Raw genomic sequence first — 27,440 nt, forward strand, 5'->3', positions numbered from 1 at the left:
CACAGAGATCCACCTGGCTCTGCCTCCTGAGTGCTAGGATTAAAGGCTGCGCCACCACGGCCTGGCTTCTTCATCTCATTTTAACTATTACTCTACTATTGTTTAGTCGTCTTGTGGCCTTGTAGATGGGTTTGCTTTTCTGTCCCTTTAGATATCTTCTGTAAAGCTGACCTCATGGTCATAAGTTGCTTAGTCTTTTTCTGTTTTTAGAAAAGATTTATCTATTATGTATTTTATTTATATAACTGCATACAGAAGAGAGTAACCATATCTCATTGTAGATGGTTGTGAGCCACTATGTGGTGCTGGGAATTAAGTGCAGGACCTCTAGAAGTGCTCTTAACCTCTGAGCCACCTCTCCAGCCCAACTTTTATTTTCATTGTGGGAAATTTTTGTTTTTTCCTTCTGTTATGTCAGATAGCTTGCTGGATGGCATTTGTTACTTTCAGAGCTGAGACCTTTTCTGGTTTTGCACAAGTTTCAGTTGCTGTTCTGCTCTTGCTGCTTTTGAGATTACTTTCTTTGTTTGTGTATTTGGTGTTTGAATGATGGTTTGATGAGGATGTTCTTTGATTGTCTGTGTCCTGAATGCCTCCTGTGCCACTTCTTTCTGAGAATTTCTCTGATCTTTTAAAAATATTTTCTGTGCCTTTAGAACAAGGTTCTTCTCTAAGTATGGCCTTCTTGGCTCTTTTCAGAGTGCCATGTGTGTCTTGTAATTCTCACTGGTACTTCATTATTTTATCCTTTTCATAGTTGGGATGTTCTGATTCTCCACCCTGTATTCAAGAAACTCAGATACCCTGTCTTCTTTGATCTGTTCTATTGCTGAGACTTCATGGGACTTTATTTCCCGAATTTGAGATTAGTTTTTCATCAGTGTTTCTCTTTGAATTCTTGGCTCCTATCCATTGCCTTCCTTATTTCATTCAACTGTTTGATTGTGCCTTTGAACACTATTTTGAATTCTTTGTCTGGGATTACATCTGATTTATTCTCATTAGGTGCCATTACAATGACTAAGTTTTGGAGGAGTTCTGCAAATGGGACTTGAATGTGGTAGAGTTGAGTGTGTTCACTCTAGGAGTTCGGGTGCCTGGTTTAAGAGCTGGGCTATTCCACAAGCAGGACTAACTGGGAGTTGAACCACAGCTTTATGGTGATAGTAATAATGGCCTCTTTTACTTTAATAGCTTTTGGAAGGTGAGTAATCAGGAATAGTGTGGATTAATTACACTTAGATTTTACTTAATAAGATTAGGAGTAATAGGGAGCAAGCATAAGAAATAAATATTAGATTGACTTTGAAGAAAAATGAAAGTTGGGATAATGTTAGGGTCTACAGATTTTAAAGATTATTAAATCTGTGGAAAGTTGCAATTAAGTAAAAAGATGGCATAAGGATGAAAGAAAGAAGTGATACAGGGATAAGAGAGGGAGTATATGAGAGGTGGCTGATATCTCTGTGTGTAATATATATTACTGCAGCACTGTTGCTGGTGCATTGAGGTTGAGAGACAAGCATAGTGTCACATACCTATCTCAGCACCTGGGAGACTTAACGTATTTAGTGAATTTTGGATATCATCTTGAGTAAACGGTTTTAAAAACTCCAGTAAGCTTTTGGGGCTGTCTTTTTTTTTTTTTTTTTTTAATGATTTATGGCTTTGTATACTTTATACAAGAACTCATCGTAAAGTACATTAGTTGACAGTGTGTCCCATGGTTTGGCTTTCCTTTTCTTTTTCTAGATGGTATATTTCTATAAACAGGTTATTAATATGAATTCAATTGGAAATACTTTTCTGCCACAAGATCCTGGATGATACTCCATGGTGACTTAGAGCTATATTGTTTAGTGTGTAGCCACTGGTCATGTGGCCATTTACAGTTCAGTTTATTAAAGAATAGATAAGCCAGCCGGGCGGTGGTGGCGCATGCCTTTAATCCCAGCACTTGGGAGGCAGAGGCAGGTGGATATTTGTGAGTTTGAGGCCAGCCTGGTCGACAGAGGGAGATCTGGGAAAGGCACAGAGCTACACAGAGAAACCCTGTCTTGTAAAACCAAAAAAAGAGAGAGAGAGAATAGATGAGCCAGCTCCCTGTAGTCGTGGTAAGGAAGTGAAGAGAAAATACCATACGATAGTTAGAGCTGTGGTAATGAGGCTGCTGATATTCCCAAGGCCTCTACCTGAGACTCTTGGCACTTTGCTCTCCTGCTACAATGGGATGCCATCTTCGAAATGCTGAAGTATGGAAGATGCAAAAAATGGATGGGTTGGACTTTTCAGTGGTGAGTTGTTCACGCAAGTAACTGATAAACCCATCTTAAAAGCTGGAAAATGAATGAACTAGCAAGACAGTAATCCCATCAAAGAAATTGTGGTGCATACCTGTAATCCAGCACAGGGAGGCTGATAGGGGAAAATCACAGGTCTGAAGCAATCCTGGTTTTATATAGCAAAACTGGAGTGAATGAAGGAGTGAGTGAATTTCCCTTTGATTATAGTAGCCATATTTTAGGTGTTCAGTGTGTGGCCAGTGCTTCACATGTGGCAGGTAGAAAACAGAGTGTCTTCAAATTATGGTTGCTCACTCACCTTTGTGTCTTGTAATGTGTTTTTTTGGCTTGAGATAGGGGCCTGGTTGCCAGTGGATGCTGCACAGCAAGGCTCTCATGGTCAGAATCCAAGCCTGGCCCCCTCTTGGCGTGTGTGCCTTGTTTGTGTCTCTCCTTGTCTCTGTTGAGTGTGGCTCTGCCTTCCTCACTGTACTCTGAGTCTTGTTAGGACAGGTGCTTCTTCTCTTGTCTTGTCTCTCTTCTGTTGTCACTCTTGGAATGTGCTGCGTGGAGTGAATCTAAGTAGGTCTTGGCGCTTCCCTCAGAAGCTCTTTCTCTGTGGCTCGTTGTGGCTTGTGCACTTCTGAGCCCCCTTTTCTGCCCCAAGCATCCCCTTTATTCATTCTTCTGGCTGCTACTGTTGAGGATAAACCACCTGTACATTTGTTACAGAAGATTTCACACAAATAGAGCATCTGATGAAGAATAGATTTCTTGTGATCAAAGGCAAACTAAGAAAAAGGGGATGTGAAAAGAAAGGCAATGGAAGAAAACCCAAGCATAATACATTTTAGAATGCATCATAATTCTCTGATATAGGGGAGCTGATGTTTGTTGTTGTTGCTGTTTTAGTGAAACCCAGAAAGCCTTTTTCTGACTTTGATCTATGTGAAGATGTAAGACTTGCTTATTTTTCGTACTTGTTCACTATCATTAGAGAATACTGCTGCCGTGGTCACTTAATCTAAGCACAGGTTCTTGTGTTGGAGGAAAGGTCAGGACTGGCTGCAAGCTCATTTCTGTAGTCTGAGATATCTTTTTGTTAGTAGTGCTAGGCCATTTTGCCTGTTAACCTTGTTCTTCACTGTTCTTCTGTAGTGTAGTGGTATGTGGCTTCTTTTAACTTTTAGATACAGTTTTCTCTGTGGGAAATTTTTTCCCTTGGAAAAGGTACTTACAGTCTGTAGCTACCAGACTCCTCCTTGATTTTGTTTTGGGAGCTTGTAATAGGTCATGTGTGAACCTTGTGTGATTCTTGAGGAGTCTGTAGGATGGTATTTTGGTTCTGTTTCTGAGAATTTGATTTCATGGGTTTTCATTTTTTATTAATAAATACAGTGTGTAGTTTCTCTTTATTCTATACACTGTACTTGAAGTGTGTATACTTGTGACACAGGATTCTGTTAACTATCCCTTTTAAGCCTTAGATAATCATAGTACTATATACAATTGTTCCTTTTTAAATAGGATATAAAAAAGGCTAAAACAGTATTCACTATAGTAATTATAGTTCCATTTATTATTTCATGTGAGGCTGGTTGGATAAATTTAGGTGGAAGTTTGACAGCATTCATTCTAACATGATACTTGAGTCCTTATGGAATTTGGCATATGAGTGTGGCAGTGGGACAAAGACAAAAATTGGCTTTCACATCAGCATACCCCCAAAATTGGGTATGTTATTGGTACGCTCTTCATTCTTAACATTGGCAGACCCGCTCACTGATAATTGGTGTGTCCAAGAATAACTGACAGTTATAACAGTCCTGGGGGACCCTGTTAGAAAAAACAAACCAAAGTGTATGTTTCCAAGATAGTTGAACAGTTTTCTTCTGATATGAATGGGAACAGGTTACAGCTGTAAACGTTTGAATTGATAACTCAGTTTTCATTAAAACGATTAGGTCTATCTGTAAAATTACATTTTTATTTAAACTATTTTCCCAAGTTTCCAATAGTTCTGTTTTGAATAAGATTTTTCAACAGTATTTTTCATGAAAGTGTTTCTGATTGTTTGATTATAGTTTGTACTTGCTGGGGTACTGGTGTTAACTGAAACCCTTCACAAGTACTGTTCATATTAATCCCTTCAGCTGAACCAGTATATTTCAGCAGACTGACACTAAGTGAACTAAGTAAGCATCAGTGTGCAAGGTTCCTGTGATCAGAATTCGGTAGAGTAAGCTGTGTAGCAGAGGTTCAGGCAGGCATCACCAGGGTGCTGATACATACTTGATTGGTAGCAGAGTTCTCTCTAATAGTGTTTTCAGGATGGGTCGTAAGAGTCACATGGTGGTGTTGGATTTATGAGAGCACCTTTCTTAAGGGGTTTTCAACAGTAAAATACAGAAAGGAGGCCTCAGAATAATACCAATCATCACTTAGATAACAAGGCAGAAAAAACGTGCTCCAGCCAGCTGTTTCTGAGCATTGTCTCCTTAACTTTTACATTTTAGATGTATCCATTTTGTGGGTGTTCAGATTTCTTAACGGTATAGCCATGCTATTTAGTATGCAAGTTAATCAAATTAGTCTGTATTTGGTCCACTGTTTGAAGTGTTTCTTGTTTATTCTTTGTAAAGCTTTCTTGCTCCTTGAAGGACTTTAAGTACAGGAAATGGTATAATAACATGTAAGATAGAGCTGCCTGATGGGCTCACCGACAATTCCAAAGTCTGTTGGAGTTGATTATGGTTAGATACATATTTCAACATAGTCCAAATATTTTCTTTTCTGTTGTAGAACAAAATCCAGTCTCATAGCAGAGGAGAATACAATGTTTACAGCACCTTCCAGAGCCATGAGCCAGAATTTGACTACTTGAAAAGCTTAGAAATAGAAGAGAAGATCAACAAAATTAGGTGGTTACCCCAGAAAAATGCTGCCCAGTTTTTATTGTCTACCAATGGTAAGTGTGCATCTTCTGTTCTTAGGCACCCACATGGGCACGTGTCCTGTAGAGGATACAGCCCCTTCCTTGTACAGAATGTAAAGTCTACTACTTTTGCTTCTTTTATTGTTGACTTGCAAGTCTCAGATTCTAGGGTACCAATTTCTATTTAGGCTGGTTTTATTCCTGCCTCCTTTCAGCCTTGTGGCCTTGGGCTGATCCAGAATACGGAGTTTGACTCTTTCTTTGCAGCAGACATGGAGACAGCAGTGTCTGTATTGCAGTACTGTTATGAATACATAGTAATGCGGTACCTTGGCATGCATGCAGAACCAGTGTTCAGAAAATGTTCATTTCCCTTCCTTTTCATTTCTAAACTGGGCAGAGGATGGTTTCTGTGCCAGAATGATCTCTAGGAGAGTATTTTTCTTTGACTTCCATTAGCATATCACTTTCTTCTCAATAAAGCCTCATGCTGGAAGAAGATTCTTCTTATACTAACTGTACTATGCATGGAAAGTTGTTATTGAGGCTTGAAGCTGTGTGAGATGGAGGTCAAAATTTGAAGTCCTGTATGACAAATTAGAGTTGAGTGATCTCTCCTCCCCACCCCCCCCAAGTCACTGGGACTTTGAGATTAAAGAGATGAGCGTGGTACTTAGAGATCTGGGTGGCATGGTCTAGAAAAGTTTAGATGAAAACTTTTTTGAGGCTGATACATGGTAGCAGAAATCTCATGTTTTCTCATCTAACTATTAATAGAAGCAGATCTTAGCACTTACACCTTTCTGTTTGCAGAGTGTAGACTCATGACTTCTTAGGGTGACAAACACAGTTGCAGATAACTAGAGCCCTCCTCATCCACTCTATACCCTGTAGTCTGTTGTATTGAATTTTGGGGTCTATATGCAGTCCATAAAATATTGCCACTCCTGATTTCATGAATTTGCCTTCTCAGGGCCCTATTTTTCTCCCAATTATATATTTTTTTTAACTCCCCATCTTCCTCTTTTTTTCATACAAATAGTACTTTGTAAATGTGAGGCAAGGGAGATAATGAGACAGTCTTACATTTTAGCCCAAACTAGCCTTAGATTACCCAGGCAGGCTGGGATTGCAAGCTTGGGCCATAAGACCTCATGGCAGTTCATATTTTTACTTTTTCTAAAGGGAGAGTACAGGTCTTCAAGAGTTTAAGTAGAGACAGTAGTGTAATGAGGGTCAATGGGTGCTCAAGTCTCCCTTCCCTTCCTCATTGCAAATAATTAGTTATCATTCACTTATGTATGTCCAGATGCAGCTTCTGTAGACTGCCTTGTCGTGCTCTTCTAGCAAAAGTCACCAAATAAGTGTTGCCTTTGTTTGGCTTTGAGATGGGTTTTATAGGTGTAAGTCACTGCCCAACTGTGATGAGCCTTAATTTAGGCACTGAGCACTTAGGGGCTGTTTGCGAGGTGAGGCTACTAGGAATTCCCATGACTAGGCCAGGGGTCTACAAGTCTGTAGTCTTTATCTGTAGACAGTAGATAATATCTCTCAATACTGGGTGCCTACATTTGAAAATATTGACTACTTCTACATATTATTTAAGGGCCTTGTCTTAGTTCTGCTATGATGCCAAGACCAAGGCAACTTTTACAAAAGAAAGCATTTAATTGGGCTTTGCTTACAGTTTCAGAGGGTTACCCTATTATGGTGGGAACCATGACGGCAGGTATGGTATGGTGCCAGAAAAGTATTTGAGAACTACATACCGATCTGCAAGCTGGGAGTTGGGGTGGGGGTGGGGGTGGAAGAGAAACTGAGAATGAGCATGGGATTTTGAAACCTCATAGCCTACCCCCAGTGACACACCTCTTCCAATGAGGCCTCACCTCCTAATCCTTTCAAACACTACCATTCCCTGGTGACTAAGCATTCAAATAAATGAGCCTATAAGGGCCATGATTATTCAAACCACTATAGGCCTGATAGAACAGATTGCAATTTTTTTGTTGTTATTGCTGATTTCTAAATAAGATAGGACTAAGTGATACCTCAGAAAGTTATGTGTATGTATTTGAAAATAGGGTTCAATATGACAGTATTAAAAAAAGGTCAGCATTTTATGGGCTGGAGAGATGGCTCTGTGGTTAAAAGCACTGACTGCTCTTCCAGAGGACCTGGGTTCAACTCCCAGCACCCACATGGCAGCTCACAACTATCTGCAACTCCAGTTCCAGGGGATCTGGTACCGTCACACAGACATGCAGAAAAAAAATGCACATAAAATAAAAAAATAAAGTTAAAAAAAAAGGTCAGCATAAACTGTTGTGTCTGAGTATGAAGTGGGGATAGAGGAGGTATAGGAAGAGTAGGACTTAAGCTATACACCCAACACTTTGAGGGAGAGAAAACATTTGGGAAATGTCAGCATCTATAGTATGGTTCTTTAACTGTGAGATACAGCATCATAGCCCTCCCCCAACATTGGTCTTTATACCAATAAAAAGATATTACTTGGGATAACTGCATCAAGTCTATATTCTTGAGTGTTCTTTAAAAACAAACAAAATCCTTGGGTCGGAAAGATGATTTACTGGTTAAGAGCCTCCAAGTTTGGTTTCTAGCACTCATACCATATCTTACTCCAGTCCCAGGGGATCCAACACCCTCTTCTGGAGTCTGTGGGGTACCAGAAATATACATGGTTCACATAATATGCATGTAGACAAAATCCATACACATAAAATTAAATGCAAATTTAAAGACAAAAAACCTGAGTCCTGGTAATTCTTCTACACCAGGACACTGAGCCCCTAGTAAATAGGTTGTTCTCACAGCTTTTGGCAAGAAGTTTTAAACACACATAAAGCTGTATTTCCATAAAACAAACTTGCCACATGGTTTTCCTTATTCTGACCCTCTGCTTGTAGCAGGAGAATTACAGAGACCTTTGGATTGGTGGAACACTTGAGTTATTTGTTGGCAGTTTAGGGAAATAGCAGAGTAGACATTTCAGAAAGAAGAGAGCTTGAGAAATGAATGGTCATTTCCAGCGAGGTATAAAATCACGCTCCATTGTGTGGTTCTGTGGAGTTGGTCATTCTCACATAATACCTGCTATGGAGCAGAAACAATAGGTAAAATGAATTTTCATGTGATGATGTATTTCCTGTCTGACTGCTCCCCAAAGCACTACACTGAGATCATGTAGCTGTCTAGTACTAGTACTTAAGTATTATGTATTTTATCACTGAAACAAAATTTGTTTTAATTCTTGAGCCACAAGCTTCACAGTTAAGAAGAAAATATGCCTAAAAAGAATATCCAAGTTTTTCAGGATGGTTTGTTTGCTTTAGAGGGCTTTTTTCTTGTTTTCTCTTGTAAATGTAAAAAACACCATTAACTAATTCATCCCATCTGAAACTTTGGTTAAGTATGTTGTGGTTTCCTATCTGGACTTTTTATATAGTTGATGAATTTCAGTAGGCTGAAGACAGCTGAGGTGGTGAGGCACCTATCATCCTCATTAACCTCGGAAGGAGATTTCTAAGCAGATGTTTACATCTTCTGAAGGCAAAAAAAAAAAAAATAGTCATATGGCTCGTATCTGAGCATGTATTTCTTAATCATCTGTTTATTAAACTAAGTAGTGCACAGGAAGCACATAACTCAGCTATACAAGAGAGAATTAACAAACAAGATCTACACTAGAGCTTAGAAGTGGATCATATAATCGACAACAGTAAACGCTAGCATTTTTAATGTTTAATTTCATCTTGTACAGTGTCGTACAGCAAGGCAGTTAGGCCTTACTGTCAATGGCTCACACTGCTCAGAGTTGTTTTGTTCCATCCATCTTGTAAAATGATATTCGAGCTAATCAGGTTAAAGGAATATTTTCTCGAGAGACTTTGAGTTCACTTGGTATTTAAATATGAACTACTATTTTTTTTAAGAAACATTAGAGAACTATTAGTAATAATCATATATGAACCATAGTAAAAAATTGAATTATAAATAATTAACATGGGTAGATTTTGATTTTATTTTCAAAAGAAGACATCATGTGAGCATGTGTAACAACTGGTGCAGTGAGAAGCCTGGCAGTCATCAGGCCACCAACCATAAGTTATGCTGACAGACAGAGTCTGTAAGCTCTTGTATAATAAGCTTAGAGATCACTTCACCATTGTGTTCTTCCAAACTCCAAAGAGTAACATTCAGAAACCCACTGCTCACAGCTGTCTAGATAAAAAACATGATCAAAGTCTGAGAGACAGATTCAAAGACTGAAGAGGTGATGGCTAAATGTGTTGTATTTTGGATCCTTGGGACAGAAAAGGGGCGTTAGTAGGAAACTTACTCAAATCTCAGGGATACCCTTAGTTTCGCCTAGTATTATACATGGTTTTGACAAGTATGTCATTGTTGCTTAAGATGTTTGACATTAGAGAACACTGGGTAAAATGTATATATGAGAATATACCTATCTTTGAATCTTTCTGTAAGTCTAAATTTATTCCAAGGTTTTTATATATATATATTTAAGTGGGCTATTGTATAATCCCTTATAGGGATTTTGTCTTGAAGGCGTTAAGAATTACTACACACACACACACAAACACACAAGCAGAGTTTCTCTGTGTAGCAGCTCTGGCTGTCCTGGAAACTGATTTGTAGACCAGATTGCTTGAACTCACAAAGAAGATAGCGCTCCTTGCTCTGCCTCCTAATGTGCATCTCGACATTACAGGCATGTGCCACCATCGCCCATTCAGCATTTACTTTTAATCACGGTTTTCGTCCTGTTTGTATTTAGGGAATCACTGATTCCAAGAGAGAATGGGCAAATTCAAAAATCATCCTAAATAGCATTCAAGGATTCTGGTCTTCCATAAAATATATTGGGATGGGGATCCAAGGAGCTGGGCCTTGCCAGTTGAACTCAGTAATAGGAAGTGCTGAATCCATTGCGGTATTTTTCTACCTTTAACATTGAATGCTGGGCAAGTATGCACACACATGCTTGTGCCATAGACATGTGTTTATACATATACAGTTTACTTTTGAAAGTTGGAAAACCGTAGTTAGACTTGATGATGAAAAGGCACATGAATTCTTTTTGTGTTGTTGTTAACCGGGGTGGGGGGTGGGGGGGACTCTTAACCAGCAAAGGGAAGCCTGGTTTACAGAGTGAAACCCCTGTGTACAAACAAAAAAAAAAAGCCTGCTATGATTGCCTATCCTTTAATCCCAGCATTTTGGAAGACAAAAGATAGGAAGATCTTTGTGAGTTTGAAGTCTGGTCGTGGTCTGTATTATAAAGTTCTAGGATATAGTCAAGGCTACCCACTGAAACCTTGTCAAAAGAGAGGGTGGGGAGTGAAGATTCTTTATGTGAAATATTATATGCGCATAAAAGGATTTTAAAGCTTTTTCTGATAGATTTATTTTTTTCCTGGCATATTTTTTAGACTTTCTTCATTCTTCCCCAGATAAAACAATAAAAATTATGGAAATCAGTGAAAGAGACAAAAGACCAGAAGGTTATAAACTTGAGAGAGAAGATGGTAAGGTATAGAGATCCTACTACAGCAGTACCACTACTTACGGTTAAAGCACTTAATAAAAAAACGACTCAGTTTCTAGCACAGCAGGGCAAAGGAAGGTAGGTCTGACTCTAATTTGAGGCCATCTCTGCTCTTCATAGTGCTGTGTTCCGGACAGTCAGGGCTAGAAACCTCCCGGCTTCAAAGAAAGAAAACTGCATTGGATTGGATTTTTTGTCAGTATTTGTGTAGCCTGGCTACCAAGCAGATGCCATTGGGGCTCTGTTTTTCCAGCCCCACGGGTGGACAGTTCTTTATGGTACTGTCTCTTTCTCATTGAAACAGAAAACATTCTATGGAGAAGTCTCAAACTGCTGCTGGGGACAGAGCTGGGCGGCACATAGACTGTTTCGTACTATTCTATCTCTGTTTTTGACTTCAAGATTTGGATCTTAGTCGTTAACAGTGTTGACTTCTTTGGAGCTCAGAAATGTAAATGGACAAATCTTACCTCAGTTTAATGCTAAAGATGCTAATATAGAAACTGGGTTTTCTTTTTTAGCTCTTTGTTAATTAACACAACTAACATGTACTAGTTTTATTACCAGAACTGATGATTTGTTAAGCTAGTAATTTTTCTTTCCTGAAGAAGAAGTAGTTGTAGATTCATTTTTCTTTTCTTCCCATTTTGGTGCTTAAACAGAACAACAACATCATGGCTTTAAAACAAACAAAACAAACAAATAAACAAAAAAACACCTCATTCTTAATTCTCCTATGTTTTGTATATCTCAGAAGTAGAGTAATGGTCTTGTGAATCTGCATTTTCATTTTTGTTGACAGGTGCAGTGTTTATGTTTCCATGGATCTAATAATGGTGGAGGCCAGTCCACGGAGAAATATTTGCAATGCTCATACCACCCATCAACTCAATTTATCAAAGTGATTACGAAAACCTTACTTATAATCAGCGGATGATTTTGCGGATTAATCTCTGGCATCTGGAAATTACACAGGAGTTTTAGTATCCATTTGATTTGTTTAATTAATGGTGTTTGGTAAAGAAATATTGTGTCATATTAGATTTATCTTCTCTTCCATGTATCTGAAGTCCTTTGCTTTGTAATGACTGCTTCTGTCTGTGTGGCACCTCCGCCACTAAGTAATTAAAACTGAGAAAAAGTTAGCATACTGAAGAAAATAAAAATAAGTATCATATGAGCTAATCCAAAATAAGAATCTATGGAGTTCTAGGCGAATTTCTTTTGTGCCTAAGAAAATGAAATCAAGTGTTTTCCTGTATTTTTAATATTATTTAAGATAGTAATTACAAAAATATTCTCATTAACGTTGGAACATGAAACTGGTTTAAAGATTTATTACTGCATGTGTGTACTAGTGCTGTCTTAACAATCCTAGCATTGAGTGGGTTGAGGCTGGATGAACAAGAGTTCCAGGCCAGCATAGGCTATTATATATGGTAAGACTCTCAATAAAAAAAGAAGAAGAAAACAGACACCGTTTAACATTTCTGGGTTTGGCTCATAAAGGGGGTAGATGTCATTAAGAAGAAATAGTATTTTGCCCTTTTCTGAGTGGAGATTTCCTTAATGAAATGCTGTCTAGATATTGTGGATATCAAGCCTGCCAATATGGAAGAGCTCACAGAGGTGATTACAGCAGCAGAATTCCATCCCAACAGCTGTAAACACATTCGTGTAGCAGCAGTAAAGGAATATTCGTTATGTGACATGAGGGCATCTGCGCTCTGTGACAGGCATTCTAAATGTAAGTCTGTTTCTGCCCTGTCTTAAAGTTGCTTCTACTCAGACTCAACCTGGCCTGTGTGCCTGTGGGTAACTGCCAACACCATCTGAGTCTTTGCTTACTCCACAGGAAGCACTGGGGTGGGAGTGTCTGGTGGGGATGGAGGTGTGGTTGAAGTCTTCTCTTCCTTTCTTATCCTTCCTTTCTTAACCTTTTGAACTTACTAAAGCCCCTGTCCCCCCCACAAAAAGATTCTCTTAATCCTTATAAAATATTGGGGAAACACTGGAATTAAAGTGAGTGAGGCTGGAGAGAAGGCTCATCAGTTTAAGAACATGGCAGCTCAAAACTATGAATGTGTGTGGCTCTAGTTCCAGGGAGTTTGAACACCTTTTTTGCCTGCTTAGACACTGCACTACACATAGTACACTACTCATACTGATAGCATAATAATATCATCATACATCTAAAATAAAGGATGAAGTTAAAAATTATTATTCCTCTTGCCTTTGGTTACATTAAAAAATTCAGATACATTCAGTTAACAAAATCCTTATATGGGGGTGGGCGGGGCGGATGGAGATTTGGATGGGTGAGACGGAGGAGTTTCCAGAGTACCAATAAGAGAGGCAGATTGTGAACTAATGTAAAAGTCCCATGTGAATCCTGTGCAAATCAGACCCTATATTTATCAGGGCTCTGTTATTTAGTCATCATTTTTCTGAAATTTTGTGAAGAAACGTGTTTTCCAAGGCTGCAAAATGTTTTATTCTTCTCTTCTGATTTTTTTTTAAGATCAAAGGATTTTTAAACTTTATTTTATGTGCATTGGTGTGAAGGTGTCAGATTTAACTGGATTACAGACAGCTTGTGAGCTGCATGTAGGCACTGGGAATTGAACCCAGGTCCTGCTGGAGAGCAGTCATTTGCTCTAAACAGCTGATCATCTCCTCCAGCCCAGTCTGCTCTGATTTTTTTCTCTCCCCCTCACTTAAATGGTTATTTTTTAGGAAATATTAAAACTTTTCTTCTTTGTTTTCAGTGTTTGAAGAGCCCGAAGATCCCAGCAAAGAGTTCATTTTTTTCTGAAATCACATCTCACTCTATTTCTGATGTAAAATATTCACAATAGTGGGTCGCTAATATATGATGATAGAGACTATTTCAGTCAAAATTTGGGACTTGAATATGGAAAACAGGCCTTGAGACATACAGAGGTATTTGCAGTGTGTTTCTTTTGAAGGGTGTATACTGTGGACAGTGTATAGAGGCTGCTTCTCCAGGGTGTTGGAATGATCCATTTCTCTCAGAGAGCCTGAATGTATTTACTGTTGTCTATAAAAGTGTATAGTTTGTCTGTTCAGCGATTGCAGGTAAACTTAATTTTTGTTAACTCATGGGGTTTAAATATCTGGCTAACTTGGTATGCTGCTTTGTACATGGAGTGAGAAGTGTGTGGCAACACACTCCCAGCAGATAGAAAGCAGTGAAATGAGAGTGAACCAGGCTTAAATCTAGACCGGCAATTGTTGACTCATCTACCTTTTCGGCTAATCGTTCTAGTTTAAAATGCCCGAGTTCTCAGCTGATGTTTAAGTTACCTCTCTCAGTATGCAGAATGTCTTCAGTATTCTCTCCATGTCAGATTAGCTACTATCCTTGAACCCAGTGAGACTGAGGTTCGCAGTGCAGCACAAGCCAGCCAAGCAGAGCTCGTGTGACCCGGGTGTGGGAAGCAGTGTTGTGGAGCAGACTTAGAAATGCACGGTACTTACAAAATTAGGACAACACACAGCCCTCAAGAATCTAAACTTTTCAGCTGGGCTGGTGCAGTGCACACCTTTAATCCCATCGTCCTCAAGGTCATCGATATTCTGTTGAATTTAAACTTTTCAAATTTCAAAATGTTATATTGAAAACAAAATTCAAAGAGTGAAATCAATAGTGTTTATGTTTCTCAAAGTGTTGCAATATCCAGCGAGAGCTACATCTTCTAGCTGTCTTCTTATGCATAACACTGAGACCCTACTAGCTTCATAGTCTGCTCTTGTGGGGAGAGGTCCTGCACCATTGTAAATGCTGGATTTGGTGCCTGCCTTAACATGTTACTTTGACTTGCTGTTTCCCTGTAGAATTGGATTATCTATTGAGGAAGATGCCACATTATGGCAGAGCATCTTGCTGTCCCTCTGTAGACTGGGAGGCATTTTCTGATGTCTGCTTTTCTTTTCCACCAATCCTGTTCCTAATTCTGTATCAGTTGCAATTTCTGAGTGTTAGAAATTTTTAACCTAAGTCTATAGACAATGCTGGAATCTATTGTATACATTACATCAAGTAAAAGTGAAATTTACATTGAGCTTGCATTGCACACATAAGTCCAAAACCCTGGAACAACATGAGGCAGGGGATTGTTATAGGTAGAAGTTTGAGACCCAACCTGGGCAGCATAAGTAAACAGACAAGTAGAAGGTGTTGTACCTGTGGCTGCCACTTTTTAGTTCTTATCAACAAAAAGGAAATGCGCTGACGACTGACACTCTCTTTTTCTCCAATCGTCAGCAAAACATCTGGTGTAGCCTAGAGTTTTTCTCTCTGGCCCCAAGCAGGCCCCTCCAGTAGCCCAATTATAAATAAACATACAGATGCTTATATTATGTACAAACTGTATGGCTGCAGCAGGCTTCTTGTTATCTAGTTCTTATATCTTAAATTAACCCATATCTATTAGTCTATAAGTTGCCGCATCTTTGTTGGCTAACAGTACCTTCTATCTAGCTTTTCATAGTGGCAGATGGCAGTGTCTCCCTGCCTCACCTTCCACTTCCCAGCCTCTCCTCTCTGTTTGTCCCGCTTATCCTATAATTTCCCTGCTGCCTACTGGCCAATCAGCGTTTTATTTATTCACAACATACAGAAACACATCCCATAGGAACTGGGAAATGCCTATAAGCACTGTCTGTGTGGAAATGTCCCATGCTTCTTTTAAAGAGTAGATTTACTTATTTTCTAGTTTATCCAACTTAATTTCCAAAATTACCCCCCTTTTTTTGAAATATTAGTAAATGTAGAATTACAACTCAAGAAGAGATACTTCTTTGTTGGCTTTTTTTATATATTGAATAAATAATAGGAAGCAACACTCAAATATTTTATTATACTTTGTATGTGAGTGTGGTATGTGCATGCGTAGCACACATTTGGGAGAATAACTTTCAGGATTCAGTTCTCTCTAATGTGCTTATCTTGGGAATGAAACTCAGGCTTGGTGGCAAGTATATTTACCACACCAAGCATTTCATAGCCCATTATTGAATTTTCAAATGATGTGGGTAAATGAGTGAGGAGATGGGGACAGACAGCTGAGAGAAATCAGTTTGTCACTAAGCCAAAGCCTTGCCATACTGTATATTTAATTTAAAATAATAGACCAAAGTTAAATTTGTGCTCAGAAAATGGTACTTAAAGGAAAGGAAGCAACATTCTTTTTTTGTTTGTTTTTTTGAGACAGGTTTTTCTGTGTAGTTTTGGAGCCTGTCCTGGAACTTGGCTCTGTAGACCAGGCTGGCCTCGAATTCACAAGAGATCCACCTGCTTCTGCTTCCTGAGTGCTGGGATTAAAGGCATGCGCTACCACCGCCCGGCTGCAACATTCTTATCAGCAGTAATGGACTGAGTGTGAAGTGAAATTTAAATTCTGTTGCAACATTCTTTTGTTAGTCTGTTATCTGCCATCTTCAATTACCTTCTGGCTTACATGTCTCAGTTCCTGTTTTATTTATGTGAAGAGATACCATGAGCAGGGCAATTTATAAAAGAAAACATGTAAGATGGGTGGTGGTGGTACAGGCCTTTAACTTGGGAGGCAGAGGCAGATGGATCTCTGAGTTTGAGGGCAGCCAGTGCTACACAGAGAAACCCTGTCTCTGGGAGGAAAGGTGGGGAGCATTTAAAGGGAGGCTTTCTTAAGAGTTTCATCATGGTGGGGAATGTGGGCGGCAGGCAGGCAGACATAGTGGTGGAAGAGTAGCCGAGAGCTTACATATGATTCACAGGCAGGAGGCAGAGGTAGACGGGGCTGCCTTGGGCTTTTTAAACCTCAAAGCCCACCCTAGTGACCACCTCTTCCAAAATGCACACTACCCAATCTTTCCTAAATTGACCACCAACTGTGGACCAAACATTGAGCTATATGAATCTATGGAGGGGTGTGCATTCTTATTTGAATAATCAGATGTTTTAGTTAGGCTTGTCACGGTACATCGAAATGCCCAGAAAGGTGGTTTTCCTCAGTTGTACCTAAAGGACTAGGAGAAGTAAGATTAGAGGGTGTGTGATTCTGGATATACACTCTTTAAATGGATTTTTGGTTATTTTCCTGATTTGAGAAGAAAATAAGCTGAAATAAACTGAGTATGTTTTTCTCCTCAGGTACATGAATACCTCAGAAGTAAACTTTGTTCGCTGTATGAAAATGACTGCATATTTGACAAATTTGAATGTTGTTGGAATGGGTCTGACAGGTAAGGAAAGAAACTTGCTATTTCATCCCTCTTGTCACACTAGGTAAAAATATGACTGATTTTTTTTTTTTTTTTCTTGACCAAAGTTAGGCGTCATTCATTTTTCTTCCAGGTACTTGTGAAATAAACCTAGTCATCACAGAGCTGTAGTGACAAAACCAAAGCACTGACTTTGGAAGTAAAAGCAAAGCCTAAGAGATCTATAACAATAAGTTATAGGTATTTAAATTACCATTTTAAAATCTTGCCCCCTCTTTTTATGAGTCACATTATAACATGGCTAGCCAAATACAGTATGTTTGCAGTTCACCTCCTTGGGCAGCTGCAGCAGGAGGAGTGTTGAGCTCAGGAGTCTGATGACAGCCTGAGTCGCACAGACCAGGTTTCCAGAAACATTGAAGACACCAGTCACACCTGATGTGCCAGCAGTTAGTTCACGTGGCGGGTTTGTCTGACTGTCTCTGCTGTTTGGAGAACTGTTTCCGGAGCGGGACTGACGCAGTGCTGTACTGGAGTGCTGTTAGCACTCCACTCATGCAGGCTGCAGTCAGAGCACTGGCTGCTCTTCCAGAGGACCTGGGCTCAATTCCCAGCACCCACATGGCAGCTCACAACTGTCTGTAACTCACATTCCAGGGCATCTTCACATGCACGTCCAAATAAAATAAACCAATCACTTCGCAGAAGCAATCATTTGTATGTTATTGTAAACACTTACTGCTTACTGTATTCTGATTAAAGCAAAGCATAGTTTTGAAGTTACTTCAGGCTATATCTAAAGCAGTTACAGGTACTTTAGTAGTAGTCGAATTTAAAAAGCTTGATATGATTCAGATTGCTTGGTGTTAGCCATTACAGAGAGCCCTGGAACTTGGATGCTTGTCTTTTAATCTGGCTTTTAAGTTATAATTACCTGAGTTTCACATGAGCCAATAAGGGGCTGATTACCTACTCAGATAGCTATAGTGGTAAGCGCCTATGATGTCATTACTAAATGTGAGGCAGGGAGGACAGATGTGAAGAGAACATAATGGTGTATAGGTGTGGCATCTGTACAGCCAGTTCCCATGGCTGGGAGCTGTGTGGTTAGCAGTCTCAGTTCCCTTCCATCATCAAGGAAGTGATTTCAAATTCAGAATACTTTCTGAGGGCAGGCAGGGTGAGGACACAGCAAAAAGGCTTCCAAGCCCAACAACCTGAGTTGGATTCCTCGAACCCACAGTAGAAGGAAAACCAAGCCCTGAAGGTTGTCTTCTGACCTCCACTTGTCTCTCTCTCACACACAATCACGAGAAAGATTCTGGAATAATTCCTTTTAAATTATATGTTGAAAATTATTTTCAAACTTTTGATTGTTATCTTAATTTTATGTGTATAAATGTTGCCTGCATATATGTGTAGCATGTTTGTGCTGTGCCTGTAGAGGCAAAAAAAGAGGAGTGGATCTTCTGGAACTGGAAGTAACAGATGTCATGAGCCACCGTGGGTTGCTGGAACAGAAACTGGGTCTTTGTAAAACAGAAGTGTTGTTAACACTAAACCCTCTCAGCCCCCACACACTTCCTAAAGACAGAGACCCATCTGCCCAGCTCCGCTTCAAAGCCGGCTTTGGTCTGTGCTGTCCAGAACTCAGTGAGCCACCAGTGGTCTCAGTCCCTTCATGCAGGAAGAACCCTGCTCATGTCCTAAAGTGACATGGTGTCATGATTTGTTTATTCTAAAAGAGTTCTTCAGTTCTTTCTTGTCTTTCATAACCTGAGAATTTCTGTTACAAATAAGTGTTTTATAGATGTTTCTCAGTGTGAGCATTGCATTCCTCATTGCATATAGGTTCTATACAAACTTTACAAAGCTGGATGGGGCACCACCAGCTTAATTTATGACATCGTTTTTTAAAGAACAGAGTTTGTTGTCAGATATGCACCGCCCTGAATTGATTGATATTAGTCAGTTTTCTTTGAGGACTGACATTCTGAATGCTCCGAATCCTTTGTGACACACCATATATAGCTGACCAGTCCCTAGTTTATCTTATGCACAGCATTATAGAGACTCTGTGACTCAAGTAGAAAGGTTTCAGATGTCAAAATTGCTTTCGAAGATATTTAGTGAAAGTTGAGCAAGTGACTAGTTAAGGTGTGTTTGGAAAATAGTCTCCTGCACACAACTCGAAACCACAGCATTTAGGACAAAAGTCATCTATACTACATAGTGACTTTTGAGACCTTATGGCTGCATGAGAATCAAAAAAAAAATTGTTTTGTGTTACAGGTACAATAATTTTTTTTGTTATGAAGATACTGTGTTATTTCCTTGAGTAAGGTCTATTGTAAGCTAATGTCATAATTTCATATGTAAGATAATGTCATAAAACATTATCTGAACTAGGGCTGGTAAATACATGCCTATAATCCCTGTACTAGGAATATTGACACAGGGGTTATGATCTGAGGCCAATCTGGGCTTATAATGAGACTTAATCTCCAAAAAAAAAAAAAAAAGATTATCTGGCAAGTAAAATAAGTCATAATTTACATCATGAAACATAGCAACAACCTTTTTTTTTTCCTCCCCATTTTAGAGGAGGTTAGAATGAACTCCATAGGTTGCTACTTCTAGAAGCTCCCTAGTTTGGTTGGTTACATGGCCTACAGTTGCAAAAATACTCAAATGAAGTAATTCATACCAAGAAGAGAAATGTTACTTGGGTGCTATCAGCTTTGTTCAGTTTTGTAAATTTGGGGTTTTTTTTTGGGGGGGGCGGATTCGAGTGTTTGGTTCGGTATCAATAGCCTCTATTCTTAATTCACATAAGCTTAAAAAGTTACTTCCTGCAGAGTGCTAGGCCAGGTTGTCACTGACTTGTTACAGTAAACAGTCTCTGGTTAACAGTTTGATTGGGTGTTCTACCTTACAGTGTTGTCATGACTGGATCCTACAATAATTTCTTCAGAATGTTCGACAGGAACACAAAGCGGGATATAACTCTAAAGCATCACGGAAAACAATAAGCCCCGCACGGTTTGAAGCACGTAAAGTCTGTGCAAGCGCAAGCGAAAGAAAGATGAAATAAGTGTTGACAGCCTAGACTTCAACAAGAAAATCCTTCATACAGCCTGGCACCCAAGGAGAACATCATTGCTGTAGCGACTACAAACAATCTGTACATATTTCAAGACAAAGTGAATTAGGCTGGCAATCCTAGCAGAGGAGCCACTTCCTGCTTAGTGAGATAGTTGAATCTAGCATTCATACCTATAGAGAGCGGTCCATTGTGCACCCCTTTCCAGTGTTGACAGTGTGCCATTCGACAACACATTGATAGCCACATGGAGAAAGCTGTGTGGATGCATCCCGGGCTGTTCTCCATGTCTGCTAGCCATTAGGGAAGGCAGGGCACTTTAATTTAATGACTTCTTGCACCATCTTGCCTGATGGACTGACTGACTGTGTCAGCATTGATGTACTCCACTTTTTATGCCTTCCATTGTGATGACGTCAAACACAGTGAACGCCTTCAGTCATGCTATGGATTGTGTATCCTCATTACTGTATCATTTGTGGTACACCCTCCTCTCTTTTTAAATTAAATACAGCTCATTCTTACTGTGCTTGTAGCATTCCTCCTCTCTGACCTCCTGGACTCTTCCCCCCATCTCTTACCCTTGCCCTTTCCACCTGGTCTCGTGTGCATATTAAAAATGGAAGAACGAAAGCACACAAAATGAGTCAGTTTGGTCAGTGGTAATGGGGGTATATGTTGCGAACAATGTTTTAATAACAGTGGCTGTAACACTCTTGCCATGTCTGGCACTGAAAATAGAAAAAAAAACCTACTACTGAATAAAAGTGACAAAGAATGGAGAATCTGTTTCTTTTCTTTTTCATCTACCTCTTTAAACCAATATTTTGTGTCATATTCTTGGGTGCAATGAAATGAAATGGTTCAATTGTCTCCTTGGTATTTTATGAACTATTTTACAAGTTTCTTTTCCATGGAGCCTCAGAGAGGTGTGGTTCTGTGCGCCATGCGTTAAACATATGTTATTGTTAAGGTTCACGGTCTAGAGATGCTAGAGGGCTCTGTGTTTTGTGTCTGTACTTAATTCATCTGTAATGAATTTGCTGTAAATGAGAACCACGTTGTAGAGCTTCACTCTGGAGTCTTCTTCCAGTGCTTAATTTCATTTTTGCCTTAGGAAATACCAAGTAGACGAGCTGACTTCTTGTTGTTCGAGCACAGCAGAGTGAATTCCATCTGGAAGTAACTTGGTAGATGAAACCCAGCTGCACTAAAGAGCTGTCTTGTTCTGATTGCTCTGGAATCAGGATGCATTGTACTTTGCCATAGAACATCTTTTCTTTGGCTTTCCAAAGGTACATTCTGGACAAGCTTTTAAAGGTACAGTGCTGCACGGACTGCAACAGCTGCATAAGCACCAGATGTGTGTTGACCACATTGTCCCAGTGCTGAGCCCTAGCCAAAGATGGAGAGTGCCCCAGTTAGCGTGGACTGACCTTGGTCAGTCCTGCAGGAAGCTTTATGGAGAGAGAACGGACTTTATTTTTAAAAGATGAATGAGCAGGCATTTATATGAGAATGGTAGTATATTTGGTTGAACAGGAATATAACAATGTTGAATTTAGAGACTCTGCGTGCTTATATATTTCCACTGCCTATTGTTCTTCAGCAATGAAAATGATTAAACAACACCACCACAATTCCCTCTACACTTACACAAATATGTCTTGTACTTAACATTTTTAGCACACAGGAAATTTTATGTAATAAAGTTACTGTATCTTTGGACTTGAATTTGTATTTAAACAATGATGATATGTCTGATTCTTAATGCACTTTTACTAATTTATTTGGGATCTTGGTGCATTCCTAGTCTGTTATTCTTTGCTTGCATAGTTGTCCATCCAGAAGGATCAGCTATTTTTGATTGGGTAACTTTCCAGACGGTGGATTCTTACAGTTTGCTTTGAAGCACCAAGCAGATCTTATAAATCATTTTTTTTTTAATTCAAATGGTAGTTTTAATGATTCACATTCATAACTATAAGGGTTAGTTTTATATAGTCAAAGGAAACCTACCTGCAAGCTTAAGATGCTTCTATCAGGATTTCTGTCATAAGCTATTGTAACATCTTAAGTGGTTTTTACATTTCTTTGGTGTAGCAAACTATAAGCCAGCCATTCATTTTATATCGTCAACTTTTATATAAAAATTATAGAATAAACTTAGTCTTGTCACTGATTGTATTTCCTAATCTCTTAAAATCAGTACATACATTTTATCCTTTTTCAATGTTTTGATGCTAGATGGAGAGCTCTCATTCTGTTAAATGTCAGTCTTCACTTGTGGCTGGGCAGTAAGAAGATAACAATTTATAAACGATAGTACGTTTATATAACAACTAATTTCCAGGTATTAATGGTATAACCCTCAGAATTGAAGTATCCATGAACTTTTTTCCTGTTAAAGGTTTTTTAACCACTAGATCTTTCTTATACATGAGACTTAGTCATGCTAGAGTTTTTTTGTTTTTAATTAATGTAGGTATGTGTGTGAGTGTCAATTTGGCACAGCATACATGTGGAGGTCAGAGAACAGCTTGCAGGAATTGCTCTCTTCCACTATGGATTCGTGGATCAAACTGCAGGTCATCAGGCTTGAACAGACATCCCACAAAGACTAGAGAAATGCAACAGTCGAATGTAACTTTATGATATTAATGTGTATTTTTAGACAATTGTGTGCATGTAGAGCTAATACTAGCAAAGCATTTTAGTGAAATTTAAACCATTTGTTATTTAGAAATAACACCTTTTCTACCTGACATGATTTCAAGTTATATGCACTATCTCCCAGCCCTAGAAAGGAAATGTCCTACTGGGCATGTCAGGATAGCTCAGTGGGTAAAGGCATTCAGAACCAAACCTGATTTGAGCTCAACCTCATCTGAGAACCTACATAACAGAAGTGACTCAGTTGTCCTGTGACCTTCACAGCTGCTTGTTCATTCTTTGACCCACATTAACTGTAAAAAACACATATTTGGGGTGTGGTGTGGTGCACCACACTTTCAGTTCCACTAGATGAGAGGCAGGCTAATCTCTTGAGTTCAAGGCCAGCCTAGTCTACATAGGTTCCAGAACTACATGTGGAGACCCTGGTTTTGTTTTGCTTTTTAATGAAGAATCTTCTTAGTTTTCTTCACTATTTGAGAACTTATTTGAGGTGTCAAGATGGTGAGTTGAAGCCAGGTAACAGTTTCTTACATCACATTCTTATTTTTTAAATTACACTCATGATATTCATTAATTACACTCATGATATTAATCACATTTGTGGTATTCATAGATTACATTTGCAGTATTCATCTTATATATTTATATATTATATTTATAATATATATATTATATATATAATTATTTTTTTTTAATTTTAAATTCCGAATGTCATTTCTTGAAGTGGGGAGGAGGTCTTAAATACAGGCTTACAGCACAATGGGAGGACCCTGAGGGCAGAAGTTCGCTACTGATGTTTGACAATCTTGCATCTAAGCTGTTAACGCCCATTATTCAGGATACACAGACAAGGAACTTCCCTTAAGCATTCAGGAGGGTGGAACCTGGCAGGGAATTAGCATAGGGAGGATATCAAGGTCAAGGTCCGCAAGCAAAGCAACAGTTACCCAATCTGGGGGCCAGGGCCCTACAGGTCCCCCTTTTATTAAAAAATGAGCTTCTGACTTGGGTTGCGTGGACGTCAGCAGGTCACCTTACCGGTCATGGAGACACCTGCCAGGCCACACAGGTGCTCTGTCTTAGGTTGGTGAGTGCCCCCAGGCATTACCCGTCTGAATACTCATCATACAGGCTCAATTGCTTACATTTCACTCTTAATCAACTCTTGGCAACTGCCTACTTCATTTGTATCTGTGTATGTGATTAGAAATGTTGCATCGAGCTGTTAGGTAAAGTGTCTAGTGACTCCATAGAGCCTGTCAGTGTTCTCACATGCTTAAGATACTGGTAATTTGAGTTGCAGTGTTTCTTATGGTGGTATTAGGCTGTGTGAGCCACTAACCCAGTGTTTGAATTAGACACTTTACAGACTTGAAGTTAACATAAAATGTCCTCCATAAACCTTGCTTCTCACATAGAAAACCACAAAGAATTATCCAAGCAGGAAGTTAATTAAACAGCTATAAAGACTTAAATGGGAACCGGGCAGTGGTGGCACACGCTTTAATCCAGCACTTGGGAGGCACAGCCAGGCGGATCTCTGAGTTTGAGGCCAGCCTGGTCTACAGAGTGAGTTCGAGGAAAGGCACAAAGCTACACAGAGAAACCCTGTCTCGAAAAAACCAAAACCAAAAAAAAAAAAAAAAGACTTAAATGGGGCCAGCAGCAGGTTATTTGGGTAATTTCCCACTAGGGGGCAGTAGTTAAATCTTGACCAGTCTTTGTGGTATTTTTTCTTAAACTACATAAACAGGAGAGTTAGGTTTCTGATCTGGGAGAGCCCCTTAAAACGCAAATCAGGCCACACACTGGTGGCACATGCCTTTAATCCCAGAGGCCGGCGGATTTCTGTGTGTTCAAGGCCCACCTGGGCTACAGAGTGAGTTCCAGGAAAGGCGCAAAGCTACACAGAGAAACCTTGTCTGGAGAAACCAAAAGGACAAAACAAAACAAAACAAAAAACCCAAATCAGATCAAATGAAGGGCAATTTTAAAACATGCTTGTGTCCAGGTTAGTCCCCTATTCAATGCCATCCTGCAGTGAGTGAAGACCAGTGATACTCGTGAGAGACAACCTAAAACCACCCCGTGTTTGGAATGTATCAAGCCTCACTGGGAAAGAGCTTACTTTGTCTCTTGCAAAGGCAGATCCTATGTACCCTGTTCCAAGGCCAGAACCTTCATGCACCTTTGTGCTGAGTTAATGGCAATGTGTGTAAATTTGACTCTTTGGACAATTAAAAAACACTTAAGCAGAGAGGGCCTTCACTCATGTTCTTTGGCTTTTTTTTTTTTTTTTTTTTTTTTTAATAGGGACTGGAATCATCCAGTATAATCGTAATGTCTTCCTATTTCTCCACCTGACCTCTTGAGCAGATTTGCATATTGAGGGTTTTGTTTTGAGACAGGGTGGTCTTGAGCTCATGATCTTGCTGCTTTGTCTTCTAAGTGCTGGGATTACAGGTGTGTGCCATCACGCCTGACTTTCAAGTATTTTCTATAAACAGAATTTTCTTGTCTGCATAGCCTCACTTGTATGCATTGCTCTATGGCCAGTTCCTTTTGATTGTTTCTGTTTTTATTTTGCAGGTAGAAATATTGGAATAATAAGCATGCCAGTTTCAGTGTTTAAACTATTAGGATACTGTACTAGAGACAGAATTAGTACCTTATAGGAAACAGCCATTTAAGATCTGGGACATGTTGGCAAAAATAATTTCCAAATATCAAAGACTTGGATCATAATTATTATATCACTGTGTTTTTCATATCCATTAACTGCACAAACACCTGTGTTTTCATTTTTATCAATTTGAAAAAATAAAATGGTGACCTAAATTGGGTGTAGTGGTGCACACCTGTAATCACAGCAGCCTTGGAAAGAGGAAGGATGATCAGGAGTTCAAAGTCATCCTCATCTTATATAGGTTCCAGGCCAGGCTGGACTACAGGAGACACTATCAGAAAAGGGTGGGGTGAGGGCTGGAGTGATGGCTCAGCTGTTAAGAGTATTTGTTGCTCTTCCAGAGGACTTGGTTCAGCTTCTGGCACCTACATAGTGTATCATAACATCTGTGATCCCAGTTCCAGAGGAATCCAATGCCCTCTTCTTGCCTTGGAGGGAGCAAAGCATACACATGCTATATATACATACATATAAGCAAAACACTTGTTCACAAAATCTTTCAAAGAAAGAAAGAAAACAATGTAACTCTCTTTGTGTATTCCCAGTGTCTGCAGTCTAGACGTAAGACCTTTATAGGGTGTGCTTCGTAAAGTACATTCTCTCAGTATGAGGCTTGTTTTTTTTTTTTTTTTAAAGAATTTATTTTTACTTTATGTGTTGGTGTTTTGTCCACATGTATGTCTGTGTGACAGCGTCAGATCCCTGGAACTGGAGTTACAGACAGTTGTGAGCTGCCATGTGGGTGCTGGGAATTGAACCCGGGTCCTCTGGAGAACAGCCAGTGCTCTTAACCACTGGGCCATCTCTCCACCAAGTCTTGTTTGTTTTTATTCCTAATGGGGTCTTTTGAAGAGTGGGCCTTGCCTTTAATCCAGCACTTGGGAGGCAGAGGCAGGCGGATCTCTGTGAGTTCGAAGCCAGCCTGGTCTACAAAGTGAGTTCCATGACAGCCAGGACTGTTACACAGAAAAACCCTACCTCGAAAAACCAAAACCAAAAAAAAAAAAAAAAAAGTAGGCCTTTATTCTAATTTATTACATTTATTTATTTGAGGGAAGCACATGCCTGTGGAGGTCAGAAAACAAGGTGAGGGTGGCTGTTCTGAAATATATGTTAAGTAAGTCTCAGATGCATACAAATTTTAAAACAAAATGAATTTGTCCACAACGAGAAAACCCAAAGGAATGTTTTTATACCGGAATAATTCTTTTATAAATATAACACTATCTAGAAAAGAGACCTTGGAGTTGATTTTTATTGCACTTTGTTTGTGTATGTGAACATCACAGTGGACATGTGGACATGTGGAGGACTAAGGATGCTGTGGGAGTGGGTTCTCTCCATTTACTATGTGGACCCTGGGGATTGCACTCGGTAATAAGTCTAGGTAGCAAGCATCTTTACCCTCCGAGCAGGGTTTGGTTTTGTTTTTAAATGCATGTAAGTGTTTGCAAGTATGTCTGTGCACCATGTGTGTGTCTCATGCCCGCAGAAGCCAGAAGCCAGCATTGAATCCCCTCTGAGCCATCCTGTGGGTGTTTTAAAAAAATTGAGTCCTCTGCTAGGGCATCTGTTGTGCTTAACTCCTGAGCCATCCCTCCAGGCCTGAAAGTAGTTCTTAAATTTCATGGTTTATATGCATTTTTTTCTTATGGACTGTGTTTTTTGCTGTCTTTTAATTTAAAAATTTGCCGAATTCAAAGCGGTAAAGACCAATTTTTAGTACTTTTTAGGTTTATATTTAGGTCTAGGACTCATTTGAGTTTTTTTTTTTTTTTTTTTTTTTGAGGTGTTGTATAAAACAAAAAGTTTGAGGAAAGTTGTAGAGAATAATTTTCTTCACAATGTTCTTGAAATTCAATTGACTATCTGCCTGTGAGTCTATTTTCTGAACTAATATATATTCTGAACTAATGTATATTCCATTAATATACAGGTCT

The 27,440-nt window shown here is 39.3% G+C and overlaps 1 pseudogene; it reads left to right on the forward strand.

The window, feature by feature from the left end:
• Nucleotides 1-20,310, forward strand: part of LOC114702706 — a 63,674-nt pseudogene extending 43,364 nt beyond the window's left edge.
• Nucleotides 20,311-27,440: the final 7,130 nt, after the last annotated feature.

The sequence above is a fragment of the Peromyscus leucopus genome, unplaced genomic scaffold (assembly GCF_004664715.2).
Source record: "Peromyscus leucopus breed LL Stock unplaced genomic scaffold, UCI_PerLeu_2.1 scaffold_569, whole genome shotgun sequence".
Classification (NCBI taxonomy): Eukaryota; Metazoa; Chordata; class Mammalia; order Rodentia; family Cricetidae; genus Peromyscus; species Peromyscus leucopus.